Below are 13,370 nucleotides of genomic sequence, written 5' to 3' on the forward strand. Positions count from 1 at the left end.
GGAAGAGCAAGGGCCTCCTTGATGTTTGGGGCACCCCTGGGGCATCCTGGATAGAGGATCAGCTCCTCCCTTACAATCAGTCTGCATTTTAAATTTATCTTAAGTTTCTTTTGTGTGTGTGTGTGTGTGTGTGTGTGTGATGAGAACAGTGAACATGGGATCTACTGTCTTGACAAATTCACGTGCATAATCCAATACTTCTCACCAGGGACAGGGTAAGGTGTGCAGACCCCTGGAACTCACTCATCCTGCATGACTGAAACAAAACAGAGTCCATAAATAGAGCCACGTACACATGTCTGACTGGTTGCCGACCCAGGGGCCATGGCCATGGGATAGGGGAAGGGCAGCCCTTCCACAGTGGGGTTGGGAAACCAGATCCCATGTGAAGAGGAATGCAGCTAGAGCCTTACCTTACAGCAGGCATCAAGACCAGCTCACAATCGGTGAAAGACTTCAGTGCAAGGCCGGGAGCTGAAGAAGTCCTGGGAGAAGATAAGGAAAGGTCCGTGACATTGAGCGTGGCAGTGACCCCTGTCAGCCCTTACTTCACTGTTTCTTATGCCCTAAGCCAGGACTGTCTGTGCACTGGGGCAGCAGCTGTGGAGTGCAGTGGTTAGACACGGCATTGACTCTAGGTTCTGCTTGGTTCAAGAGCCCAGTTACTTCCACTTTGCCATCTGTGTGGTGGGCATAGGAACAGAAGAGCAATGCGGGTGGCGCCAGGGCCTGGCCTGATGGGATGCACCAGGGGATTGCTGGCTGCCAGCATGGAGGTTGGCCCGAGTAAGGTGCAGCCCTACTGAGCACCCCTCACCATGGGGACCAGGTAGCTATCAGGGACTGAGTGTCCTCATGTGAGACTCACTTTCCAGTGCTCCTCCAGCAGGATCACTCTCTTCTCTGTGACTCCAGCACTGACATAAACCCAGGTTGTTTTTCCGTTTTATGTTCCAATTAATTCCCAGGCCCATGAGCACCTCCCAGCCCATGAGGCTGATTAGGGAAAAGAACCGGGTGCAAAAATTACAATGCAGAGAAAGGAGAGGCGGCCAGAGTACAGGTCCAAACACAAGGTGGCATGAGGTGGGCTTAATGTCAAGTAAGTCATCTGTCAGGAGGCATCCTTCTACAGCTGCTGGGAGGCCAGTCCCCAAGGCACAGGCCGGGTGGCATGATCTGGCTAATTATTTAGTTTTCTCTCTTGGAGACGGCAAACAACAGCACGGGAATTAGGACTGTTTGACACTCCTGTGATCTTGTAACGATGATGTGGCATCTTTAAGTGGTTCAGAACAGACCATCAGGGACAGAGCTGCTGTTGGATAAAGCAGTGGGTCTTTCCACATTTATTTATTTATTTATTTTTAAAGTATTCTTTTTTTTTTTTAAATTTTTATTTATTTATGATAGTCACACAGAGAGAGAGAGAGAGAGAGAGGCAGAGACACAGGCAGAGGGAGAAGCAGGCTCCATGCACCGGGAGCCCGACGTGGGATTCGATCCCGGGTCTCCAGGATCGCGCCCTGGGCCAAAGGCAGGCGCTAAACCGCTGCGCCACCCAGGGATCCCTCTTTCCACATTTATAATAACGGGTCTGAGGCGCAGGGGGTGCGGCTGTGGTAATGTTCTTGGTCTTCACCTGGGCGTCTCCCCAACTTTGCAGCAGTTTGCTAATATTACAGATTTCAAGGTAATGTTTCTGAAGGCCGGTGTTAGGTATTTCTTGTGTATCATAAAATAATTTTTTATCTCCTGGCAGTGGAGACTAACACCCCTTTCTGTCCATCTCTCCTGACTGTCTGGTGTCCAGGGCTGCTCATTCCTGGGCAGTGGTGAGCCCTGAACCCCGACCCCTCACCTCCCGGGTAAGTGACTTCTCCAGGCTGTGTGTCCGACGTGTCGTGTGCATAGGCACCTGCCATGTGGGGGCTTCTGAGGGTTCAAGCAGACGCTCTGTGTAAGATGCTGACAAGAGGGCTTGGTGTAGAATGGGCACTCGAATGTGAGCTGCTGCTTTTAATACTAGTAATAGTTAACATTAAAACAGAATATCGATTTCCTGAAATAACTTTATTTTAGAAAGTAACACCATACTTTAAGCTTCAGTTTGGTAGTAAAGATGATGTTAGGCTGAAGAAAAGCTCCATCCATGGTGGAGGCTTCCACGCGTTGTGTCCTAGGGCCTTTAGTGAGAACAAAATAAATTTTCAGGGAAGATGATTAAGCCAATGAAATTGCTCGTGAGCAGTAAACGCATTTAATTAAGTGCAAGGCATTGCTCCTGGCCCTGAGCACAGTACACAGTGTCTCTGGGGGTGGCCCTGCTTTATCACTCTCTCAGAGCCTTTCTTCTGGGTGAGGGTGAGTGTTCTTGGTGGCAGGTTCCTTCCCCCTCTTCCCTCACTAGAATCGGGGAGAGACCAGAGAAACCCCTCAGGAGGGTGGACAGCACAGGGGCACCTGCCTGGTGCTGTCCGTACAAACAGCATGTGGCTTCAAGGTAGGGTTCATTGTTCAGACCAAAGAGGATCGAGGCGTTGGTGAGTGGGGCACTCACAGGGTACACACAGGGCCACATACGTGGAGCGGACATGCGGGCCACAGAGGCTTCCTTGCATACCACTGATTTATAGAGCCATCCGTGATTCTTCTGCTCTCCAAAATTATTTTATTGACTTGTGTCTCTGGAGAATGTAGCAGTGTGACTACTCTTCCTGGGGGAGGTTTTTGATCTTGTTTTCAATTTTCACTTGTTAATATTCTCACTGTCATTCATGGCCAAGCGGAAACATAGAAAATGAAATCTTTTATTGCACAACTATTTACAAAGCCCTGTCTGTGAGCCAGGCGCCACTCTGAGGGCCAAGGACACGGCAGTCAGCACAACTGTCCTAAACCCTTGCACTCAGACAGCTGGAGTCCCACCCAGCATGTCCACACGAGCCCAGCGTGGTAAAGAGGAGGAAATCCACAAGACTCTGGCTGGTATAGATGCTTGTCAGTTAAGGTGGTGATGTGCTTTTTGGCTCAGTTTTGACAAAAATTAATAAACATTTTTAAAATGATGAGTTTTGGGTTTATAGACGGGTTGATCAGAAAGTGAGGTCCTCCTACACCCCCTGTCCTTCTAGCCCTGAATTTCCCCAGGGTTCACATCTGGTATAAATGCAGTGCGTTTGCTACAATGGATGAGCCAATGTTGATATGTTGTTACTAAACAGAGGCCATGGCTTCTCTTAGGACTCACTCTGTGTTGTCCTTTCTGTGGGTTTGGACAAATGTGTGATGACTTGTTTCATCCTTTATGGTTGAACATATGGCCTCCAAATCCTCAGTGTTCATCCCTCACTTCCCACCTCTCCTCCCCACCCCAGACAGGTAATTATCTTTTACTGTCTCCATAGCTGTGCCTTTTCCAGGACATTCTGTAGTTGCAATCATACAGTATTTACCCTTTTCAGACCATCTTCTCTCACTTAGTGATGTGCATTTAAGGTTTCATGTCTTGACAGCTCATTTCATCTTGGTGCTGAAATAACAATCCATTGTCTCCTGGACCACAGGCTGTTTATCCATCCACCTGCTGGAGGACACCTTGGTGGCCTAGGAAGGTGCTAGCCAGCAGATTCCAACCGGTGGGAAATTTCAAAATATCCCACTTTAATATGTATTGGTCCATGGAGACCCTGGAGAAATCAGAAGGGTGAAACATCGAGATCTCTTATACTAGGGAAGGCAAGGGTTGGGGTTAAGTTTCAGGGGTCGTTATAACCTGTAGTCATTTTGTTTACTGCAAAACCTGATTTTCTCAACCTATCTATCTAATGCTAACACATTCACTAAAATCACCAAATAATCAAAACACCTTAAAAAATATTAATAGGCGAAGTCAGTAGAGCTCACATGATACAGGGCACGGGTGATGTACACATTCTTTCTCCCCATTCTCATGAGTGGGTGTTTACACTGAGCTACCAAAGCCCTGACTCATTCTGTTATTCCTCAGGATTGGTTCTGATCAAATGTTATAAATACTTAATCCCAGGAAATTGTGCTGAGAACACTAGGACAATTCCTCCACCTTCACTAATTTCAGGATTCTTTATACATGCCCCAAAGCTTCTGTTGTTACTATGTTACACTTATTACATGATTCCAGAGCTACTTCACTTGAGTGGAACTGCTTCTTGAATTCATTAATTTTACAATTATTTACACCAAAATATTGTGGTTTCTCCAGTGTAATATGTTATTTTATTCATTCATCATTTATTTATTTATTTATTTATTTATTTATTTATTTATTTATTTATGAGAGACAGAGAGAGAGAGAGAGAGAGAGAGAGAGAGAGGCAGAGACATAGGCTGAGGGAGAAGCAGGCTCCATGCGGGAAGCCTGATGTGGGACTCGATCCCAGGGCCCTGGGATCACGCCCCAGGCCAAAGGCAGGCGCTAAACCGCTGAGCGACGCAGGGATCCCTAACACTAAGCGTTTTAAAGTATGTGTGTAGGGGTGGCCTTTATCCAGCTGCTTCCTCAGGGGGGTGATGTCTGTGCCTGAACCTGAGGACAAGAAGGGGGGGCGGGGTGGGCAAAATGTGAAGATTTGCTCCACAGAATGTGCCAGTGCAGAATTCCGATGGCCATGTAGTCTAGAGGTTTTATTTATACCACTATAAACACTGTCCTCCTTTCTATTCCTAGCTCAGCAATCTGAGTCCCAGTATGAGGATGATGTGAGCAGAGCACCAGAGGATGCCCCACAGACACAGAGTGTGAGTGGGAAATACACCTCCACCATTTCAGGCCATGGACATTTGAGGTTGTTTGTTACCACAGCATAGCCTAGCCCGTCCTGACTCATGCATAGTCCAAGACATGCATATTGACATCAAAGGCCTCATTCATTTGCTATTTTTCTGCACATGCCTGAGCAGCTACTTTAGCTTGACATGGTGTAGGTGCTTAGAATATAGCACAGAACTAGGAGGCATGGCCCCCACCCTGTTGGAGCAGGTGGTCTGCAGGGGGGCAGCAGCAAGTCCAAGCCCTGCCTGCTTGAATTGTAGTTCCTGAGCAGCTGTGAAGGTGCTGCAGGGAAAGTGGACTCCTGGCCAACTTATAGATGCGGTTTGCTGGGGCTGCCAGAGCCAGAGAATGAGTGCATCTATCCCCTGGGGGAGGAGGAGTTCCCAGGGCAGGGTCCAAGCTGCAAGAGTGGAGGAGTGAAGAGAGGAAGGGGCTTGCAGTAGGGTGGATGGTTGGTAGCCAGACCTCTGTGGCCGAAACCAGGACGTCGGATGACATGCAGATTTTATAATCTTGAGAAAATGTTGCCAGGAGGCAGGAGCAGTAGCAGCAAGGGGAATGAAGAGAGGGGTTCCCCTAGTCAAGATGCTCTGGGAACCAGGGTGGTTAGAACCCCCTCCCGACTTGATTCTTCTTAGCTGTCACTGTGGGGCCATTCTTTGGATTCTATGACTTTTTTAAAAAAAATATTTTATTTATTTATTCATGAAAGACACACACACACACACACAGAGACAGAGACACAGGCAGAGGAAGAAGCAGGCTCCCTGTGGGAAGCCCCATGTAGGACTTAATCCCAGGACCCTGGGATCACAACCTGAGCCAAAGGCAGGCACTCAACCACTGAGCCACCCAGGTGCCCTGGACTCCACAACTTCTTGATGTCATGATTACTGGGTGCCAGAGCCCCCAGAGTTACTGTGATAGTGTACATAAAGCCCCAAACTATAATAGTAAACCCTCGGAATGGCTGGACGCTTTCCTCTGGCTTCATCGTTTCTTGATAATTCCTGCTGATTTCTGAACATTTCTACCTCTTGTCTCTCCAAATGTACACACTCCTGCCAAGGGAGCGGGCAGCTCACTCTGCAGCCGTGCTTTTTCTCCCCAGGATACAACCCCACAGGTAATTCCCTCCCTGTTGTGCATCTCACGGGGAATGTTTACTGGGGGGAGATTCAGATGTCGAGGCAAAGAAGGTTGTGTCCTGTAACATCACCCATTGTCAAAACACAACTTCTACCAGTGGCTCTGAAAGCCGTGTTCTTTTTATCTGCGTGACTCATTATGACAGATATGCCCTGTGCTGAGCAGTTCCCATTTGGAGATTGAATTACCATTCTATTCAGCTGACACAAAGCAGTTCCCGGCTGGCTCGGGCAGCCCATGAATAAGTAAATAGTCTCCCAGTTTGATGCCCAGCCCAAGCCTCGGAGTCGCAGAGAGGCTGGCATCCAGAAGGTAGGAAGCTCGCGCTGTCTCGGTGGCCTTGGCTACTGCGTCTGACCCGCTAGTGCGTCGATCCCTGGCATTTTGTAAGTACCACCACTGGGTGTGGGGAAGCGTCCGACGGGTTCACGAGCTATGACTGGGACCCTGAGGCAGAGAGCCAGCCTCCTGGAGGCACCTGGCTGGAGAGCGGAGATCTGCCCTCGTGGGTTGAGGGATGGAGGGGGCGGCATTTGGCAACCTCACAGCTTGTGATAAGCCCTGGTCCTAAAGCTGCTGGGTCTTAACTGTGGCTCCGATGCCTGTGGTGGTTCGTTCGGAACCTGTCCCCAGGCTAATTTCACGTTAGGAAGGAGATTGCCCCAAGGGTCAGTAAACCGCGAACTCACAACTGGCTGTTGCTCTCAGCACGGAAGGCAGAGCAGTTTCACTTGTTGCAGGGGTGGGGCCCTGCTTGTCCACTCTCCTCACTCCCTCAGGAAATCTGTTCCCCTTGAAACGGAGTCGGAGTCGACGTTTGCTTGGTTAGCCATCCCGTAACTGACGCTAAAAACAGCACAATGCCAAAGTTCTGTTGCTTCCAGGGGAAATTTTCACTCTTGCTTTGTATTCAATTTTTGGAAAGTGTTTTCCAATTCTTTAAACCTGGCTAATGAGACCAGGTTGAGCGTCCTGAAGCCTTTAGATAATGAAGGTAATTAGATAATGAGCGTAACTGTGGCATTTTCAGTTTGTAGACATCAAATATTAGTTGAAATAAAAAATGTTAAAATGTCAGTAAGTTCATGCTGGTTGAAGGACTAGTGGATTCCTTTTCATCTTTTCTATGTAGAGAACCTTGTAGTAAATGGTTGAAGTGAACTGAATTTATTCCTTTTTTTAAATAATAAATTTATTTTTATTGGTGTTCAATTTGCCAACATATAGAATGACACCCAGGGCTCATCCCATCAAGTGCCCCCCTCAGTGACCGTCACCCACTCACCCCCACCCCCCGCCCTCCTCCCCTTCCACCACCCCTAGTTCGTTTCCCAGAGTTAGGAGTCTCTCATGTTCTGTCTCCCTTTCTGATATTTCCCACACATTTCTTCTCCCTTCCCTTATTTTCCCTTTCACTATTATTTATATTCCCCAAATGAATGAGAACATATAATGTTTGTCCTTCTCCGACTGACTTACTTCACTCAGCATAATACCCTCCAGTTCCATCCACGTTGAAGCAAATGGTGGGTATTTGTCATTTCTAATAGCTGAGTAATATTCCATTGTATACATAAACCACATCTTCTCTATCCATTCATCTTTCGATGGACACCGAGGCTCCTTCCACAGTTTGGCTATCGTGGCCATTGCTGCTATAAACATCGGGGTGCAGGTGTCCCGGCGTTTCATTGCATTTGTATCTTTGGGGTAAATCCCCAACAGTGCAATTGCTGGGTCGTAGGGCAGGTATATTTTTAACTGTTTGAGGAACCTCCACACAGTTTTCCAGAGTGGCTGCACCAGTTCACATTCCCACCAACAGTGTAGGAGGGTTCCCTTTTCTCCGCATCCTCTCCAACATTTGTTGTTTCCTGCCTTGTTAATTTTCCCCATTCTCACTGGTGAACCACATCTTCTTTATCTATTCTTCTTTCGATGGACACTGAGGCTCCTTCCACAGTGTGGCTATTGTGGCCATTGCTGCTATAAACATCGGGGTGCAGGTGTCCCTGCGTTTCATTGCATCTGTATCTTTGGGGTAAATCCCCAACAGTGCAATTGCTGGGTCATAGGGCAGGTCTATTTTTAACTCTTTGAGGAACCTCCACACAGTTTTCCAGAGTGGCTGCACCAGTTCACATTCCCACCAACAGTGTAAGAGGGTTCCCGTTCCTCTGCATCCTCTCCAGCATTTGTGGTTTCCTGCCTTGTTAATTTTCCCCATTCTCACTGGTGTGAGGTGGGATCTCATTGTGGTTTTGATTTGTATTTCCCTGATGGCAAGTGATGCAGAGCATTTTCTCATGTGCATGTTGGCCATGTCTATGTCTTCCTCTGTGAGATTTCTGTTCATGTCTTTTGCCCATTTCATGATTGGATTGTTTGTTTCTTTGGTGTTGAGTTTAATAAGTTCTTTACAGATCTTGGAAACTAGCCCTTTATCTGATACATCATTTGCAAATATCTTCTCCCATTCTGTAGGTTGTCTTTTGGTTTTGTTGACTATTTCTTTTGCTGTGCAAAACTTTTTATCTTGGTGAAGTCGCAATAATTCATTTTTGCTTTTGTTTCCCTTGCCTTCATGGATGTATCTTGTAAGAATTTACTGTGGCCGAGTTCAAAAAGGGTGTTGCCTGTGTTCTCCTCTAGGATTTTGATGGACTCTTGTCTCACATTTAGATCTTTCATCCATTTTGAGTTTATCTTTGTGTATGGTGAAAGAGAGTGGTCTAGTTTCATTCTTCTGCATGTGGATGTACAATTTTTCCAGCACCATTTATTGAAGAGACTGTCTTTCTTCCAATGGATAGTCTTTCCTCCTTTATCGAATATTAGTTGACCATAAAGTTCAGGGTCCACTTCTGGATTCTCTATTCTGTTCCACTGATCTATGCGTCTGTTTTTGTGCCAGTACCACACTGTCTTGATGACCACAGCTTTGTAGTACAACCTGAAATCTGGCATTGTGATGCCCCCAGCTATGGTTTTCTTTTTTAAAATTCCCCTGGCTATTCGGGGTCTTTTCTGATGCCACACAAATCTTAAAATAATTTGTACTAACTCTCTGAAGAAAGTCCATGGTATTTTGATAGGGATTGCATTAAACGTGTACATTGCCCTGGGTAACATTGACATTTTCACAATATGAATTCTGCCAATCCATGAGCATGGAATATTTTTCCATCTCTTTGTGTCTTCCTCAATTTCTTTCAGAAGTGTTCTATAGTTTTTAGGATATAGATCCTTTACCTCTTTGGTTAGGTTTATTCCTAGGTATCTTATGCTTTTGGGTACAATTGTAAATGGGATTGACTCCTTAATTTCTCTTTCTTCAGTCTCATTGTTAGTGTATAGAAATGCCACTGATATCTGGACATTGATTTTGTATCCTGCCACTTTGCCGAATTGCTGTATGAGTTCTAGCAATCTTGGGGTGGAGGCTTTTGGGTTTTCTATGTAGAGTATCATGTCATCTGCGAAGAGGGAGAGTTTGACTTCTTCTTTGCCAATTTGAATGCCTTTAATGTCCTTTTGTTGTCTGATTGCTGAGGCTAGGACTTCCAGTACTATGTTGAATAGCAGTGGTGAGAGTGGACATCCCTGTCTTGTTCCTGATCTTAGGGGAAAGGCTCCCAGTGCTTCCCCATTGAGAATGATATTTGATGTGGGCTTTTCGTAGATGGCTTTAAAGATGTTGAGGAATGTTCCCTCTATCCCTACACTCTGAAGAGTTTTGATCAGGAATGGATGCTGTATTTTGTCAAATGCTTTCTCTGCATCTAATGAGAGGATCATATGGTTCTTGGTTTTTCTTTCTCTTGCTGATATGGTGAATCACACTGATTGTTTTACGAGTGTTGAACCAGCCTTGTGTCCCGGGAATAAATCCTACTTGGTCATGGTGAATAATTTTCTTGATGTATTGTTGTATCCTATTGGCTAGTATCTTGTTGAGAATTTTTCTGAATTTATTCCTAATATTAAACAGCAAGAGCTGGACCTTCTTTCATGGTGGAAGGATTTATTTTGCACTCCATGATGAACATGTTTATGGGCAGAGCAGGTGGGCAGTGCTTTATGTTGTTTGGCATTTGAGGAAGCAGCAGTAAAAGGTGCATCAATAAATCATTGCTTTTCTTTCCCTATCTGCCCAAACAGCTCTGTTAATCAAAACTTTAAACAAAGTGATAGTTGAGCTCTCTATTCAATTTTGCTTCAGAGTCGTTAAAGTTGGTTATACACAAACTCTCAAAGGCATTATCTTGCTGGACCAGTTTTGAATTAATAATAATCATACTGCATATGTAACCAGATAGGGTAGTTCTTCGTGCTTTATCATCATTAACACATTCTCCAGTCAGCCTAGTGGGATGGAGAGACAGTGGAGCCACTTTGATGAGGGGGTGGGAGAGGACCAGAGAGCAAAGGGTAAAGGGTATTTGAAGAAGTGGAGTCCCAGAGCCCAGAAAGACAAATGGAGGAAAAGAGGTGGATTTAGTACTTCTATGCTGAGAGCACCAACATTTGCTAAATGCTGAGAGGCTGGGTATAATTGTCCTACCTGATTTTTTTTCTTTTTTATAGAATTAGGAAATATTTTCATAACTTGCAAGTTATCATACTTCTCCATATTATTTTTTTATGTTAACCTTAACTATTCTCTGAGAGAATACAATTTATTAGAGGGACAAGACAGAGTGTAGGTTGGTGGCTGTAAGGCCTCAGGTGATTTGTTTCAAAATGAAGTAGTCATACATGTTCTTCTGCTGGGCAGGGCTCTCACTAGAGGTCTCTGTGCTTTGCTCCACTTTACATTTGGCCCATTTGATTGTGTGCCAAGACCTCCTCATGCTTTTCATTGCTTATTGCAGTCATTACCACAAGGTAGTAGGTGGACCAAAAATGTTACATTAGATGATTTTAGGAGACATGTAGATATTTTATAAAAAGACATTACTTGATAACTATTTGTTTCATGTAACTTAGAGAAAAGACGGAGCATATCAAGTGAGTTAATGTAATAATGTAAGATTTCTTTTGAAACAAGATTCATACATGAAGATTTCAGTGAGTTCCCAAAGTGGATGTAAGCATGCCTTTGTTTTTGGACCTCCAACTGCATGCTAAAATATAAAGTACATGCACACAATTTAAAAAGTTAATAATGGCTAAAGGTGTATAATACCAGCCATTTCCTACCCTGTCAACTTTTCACTAAAGAATTATCTAGCCCCAGATATCTGTAGTGCTGAGGTTCAAAAGTCCTGTGGTAGATGAAGTTTTAATTCTTTTAGACCCCACCCCAACCTACACATACAGTTAAGTTGCTACTTTAGTAAAGATAATAGTGAGTGTTTACATTGTTATTATGTATATATGATTAACTAGAAGCAATTAGTGATTGTAATTACATTTCTTTTTTTTTTTTTAAGATTTTATTTATTTATTCATGAGAGACAGAGAATGGCAGAGACATAGGCAGAGGGAGAAGCAGGCTTCTCGAGGGGAGCCTGATGAGGGACTTGATCCCACCACCCCGGGATCACGCCCTGAGCTAAAGGCAGATGCTCAACCACTGAACCACCAAGGCTTCCTTGTGATTACATTTCTTTCCTTGCATGGCTTTTTACTTTTCCTGAAGTTATTAATTACCTTATTTTTTATAGTGTCATTTGCAATCCATATACTGAAAATTCTTTCCCATTTTGACATATCAAAAACTTTCTCTAGTCTCCTTCTCACATGATACTTCGCTTGTAAAACTCTCTGTCTTCTTGCTCCAAACTGGTTAGTCAAGATTTGGGGCTCAACTATCACCCTGGAGTTTCTCTTTGTCATTGTGTAGTAGGATCTACTGTTTCTCAGATTCTATGGCTTTTTCTTTTAGGGTTTTCCTGCTTATTTTACTGCAACATATCCTCCAGTAATTTCCTAAGGAAGAATACATTGGAAGCAAATTTTATGATCCTTTACATGTATGGCAATATCTTTCCCTTGTCTTCCCATTAGATCAACTGCTTTTTGAGTATAGAATCTTCAATTGGAAATAATGTTCAATCTGATTTTTAAAGGCATTCTGCTGGCTTCCAAGATTGCTGCTGAGAAGTTTGATGCCCTAACCTTTAATTCCTTTTAAAAATTTCACTTTTTCTTTTTTTTACTAAAAGTGTTCAAAATTTTCTCTTTATCATTTATCTTCTCAAATCTCATGATGCTCTTTGGTGTGGGTTTCTTTTCATCCATTTTGTAGCCTACTCATGAAATCCTTTAATATAGAAATTTTCATATTTCCTAAATTTCTGTACATTTTCTCTTTCTGGAAATCTTATTAGTAAAAGTTGAATGTCCTGGATTGACCTTTAAAATCTTTTTTCTTTTATGTTTTATATCATGTTGGGAGATTTCCTTAACCTCATCTTCTATATATGCCATTTAAGTCAAAATCCATTTAAGCAACTATCTTTTTCATATACAAGAATCCTTTTTGTCTCTCATTGCTCCTTTCATAGCATCTTGTTCTCTTTCTGTTTGTAAAGTTTTGCTTGGTTGCCTGCACTATCTCCTTCTTCTGCCTTTTATTTTTATGTACTTAGATTATAATCTTCCATATTGGAGGTTTTTTAATGTAGTGAGTAATCTTTGGTTGGTATTTGGTTTTGGACGAAGGTCTAGATGGCTTGGTAGATGCCAGTGTAGCTTGTTTGTGGGGGGCTCATTCCAGGGTAATTACAGGGAACTAAACATTTTGGGGTGGAGTTTCCTAATGTCAATATATGAATATATTGCTTATTATTATTATTTTCTACCAAAATGAAATTTCCAGGCTTCTGCCTAATTTGAGGGTCATGTGGGCAAATGCCCAACTATCTACATTATGCATGTGGTCTCGGGAGGAGTTGACACAGGCAGATGCTCATTATGGTGCCTCACTGCTCTGAGCTGTAGTTGCTGCTCTGTGTCCTGACTCTCTCATTAAATGCCTCAGGAAATAAGACTCCAATCTCCTGTCTAGACATCTCCCCCTTGTATCTCGTCTGCACATCATTCTAAATCTTATTAAAGTCTAGCTTGAATAAAGTTATACATGCATGTTCTGGCCTCCCCTGTCAGACTGTGGGTCCTGGAAAGACTCAATCTTATTTATGTTTGGGTCTAACAACTGCCAGGAACTTGGTAGGTACTCAGAAAATGCTTGCTATATTGAAATAAATTGGATTTTGCTCATACAGACTGTTTTTCAGTTCCGAATTTCAGGCTGAAGCCCAAATTGCTTCAAAGTGTTCTTCCCCTACCCACATAGTTACTGTGGACACTGGACACTTAAAAATTTTGGGATAAAGCCTAAGATAAGTCAACTTATTTTATTCTGTGATTCTACAAAGTTTAAAAACATTAACAAAATAAA

General features: G+C 43.8%; 1 protein-coding gene across 4 annotated transcripts in view; it reads left to right on the plus strand.

Moving 5' to 3' along the window:
• The window catches only part of RIMBP2 (RIMS binding protein 2), a 224,486-nt gene that overhangs the window by 36,524 nt on the left and 174,592 nt on the right, over positions 1–13,370 (plus strand). Inside the window, exon 1 of one of the 4 annotated variants that reach the window (XM_072802120.1) lies at positions 6,194–6,348. The exons of the other annotated variants lie outside the window; for them this stretch is intronic. The gene's annotated coding sequence lies outside the window, so the exon portion shown is untranslated. Of the gene's footprint in view, positions 1–6,193; positions 6,349–13,370 lie in introns of those variants that run through there. 4 annotated transcript variants of the gene reach the window in all.

Source organism: Canis lupus, chromosome 27 (assembly GCF_048164855.1).
Source record: "Canis lupus baileyi chromosome 27, mCanLup2.hap1, whole genome shotgun sequence".
In the NCBI taxonomy this organism is placed as follows: Eukaryota; Metazoa; Chordata; class Mammalia; order Carnivora; family Canidae; genus Canis; species Canis lupus.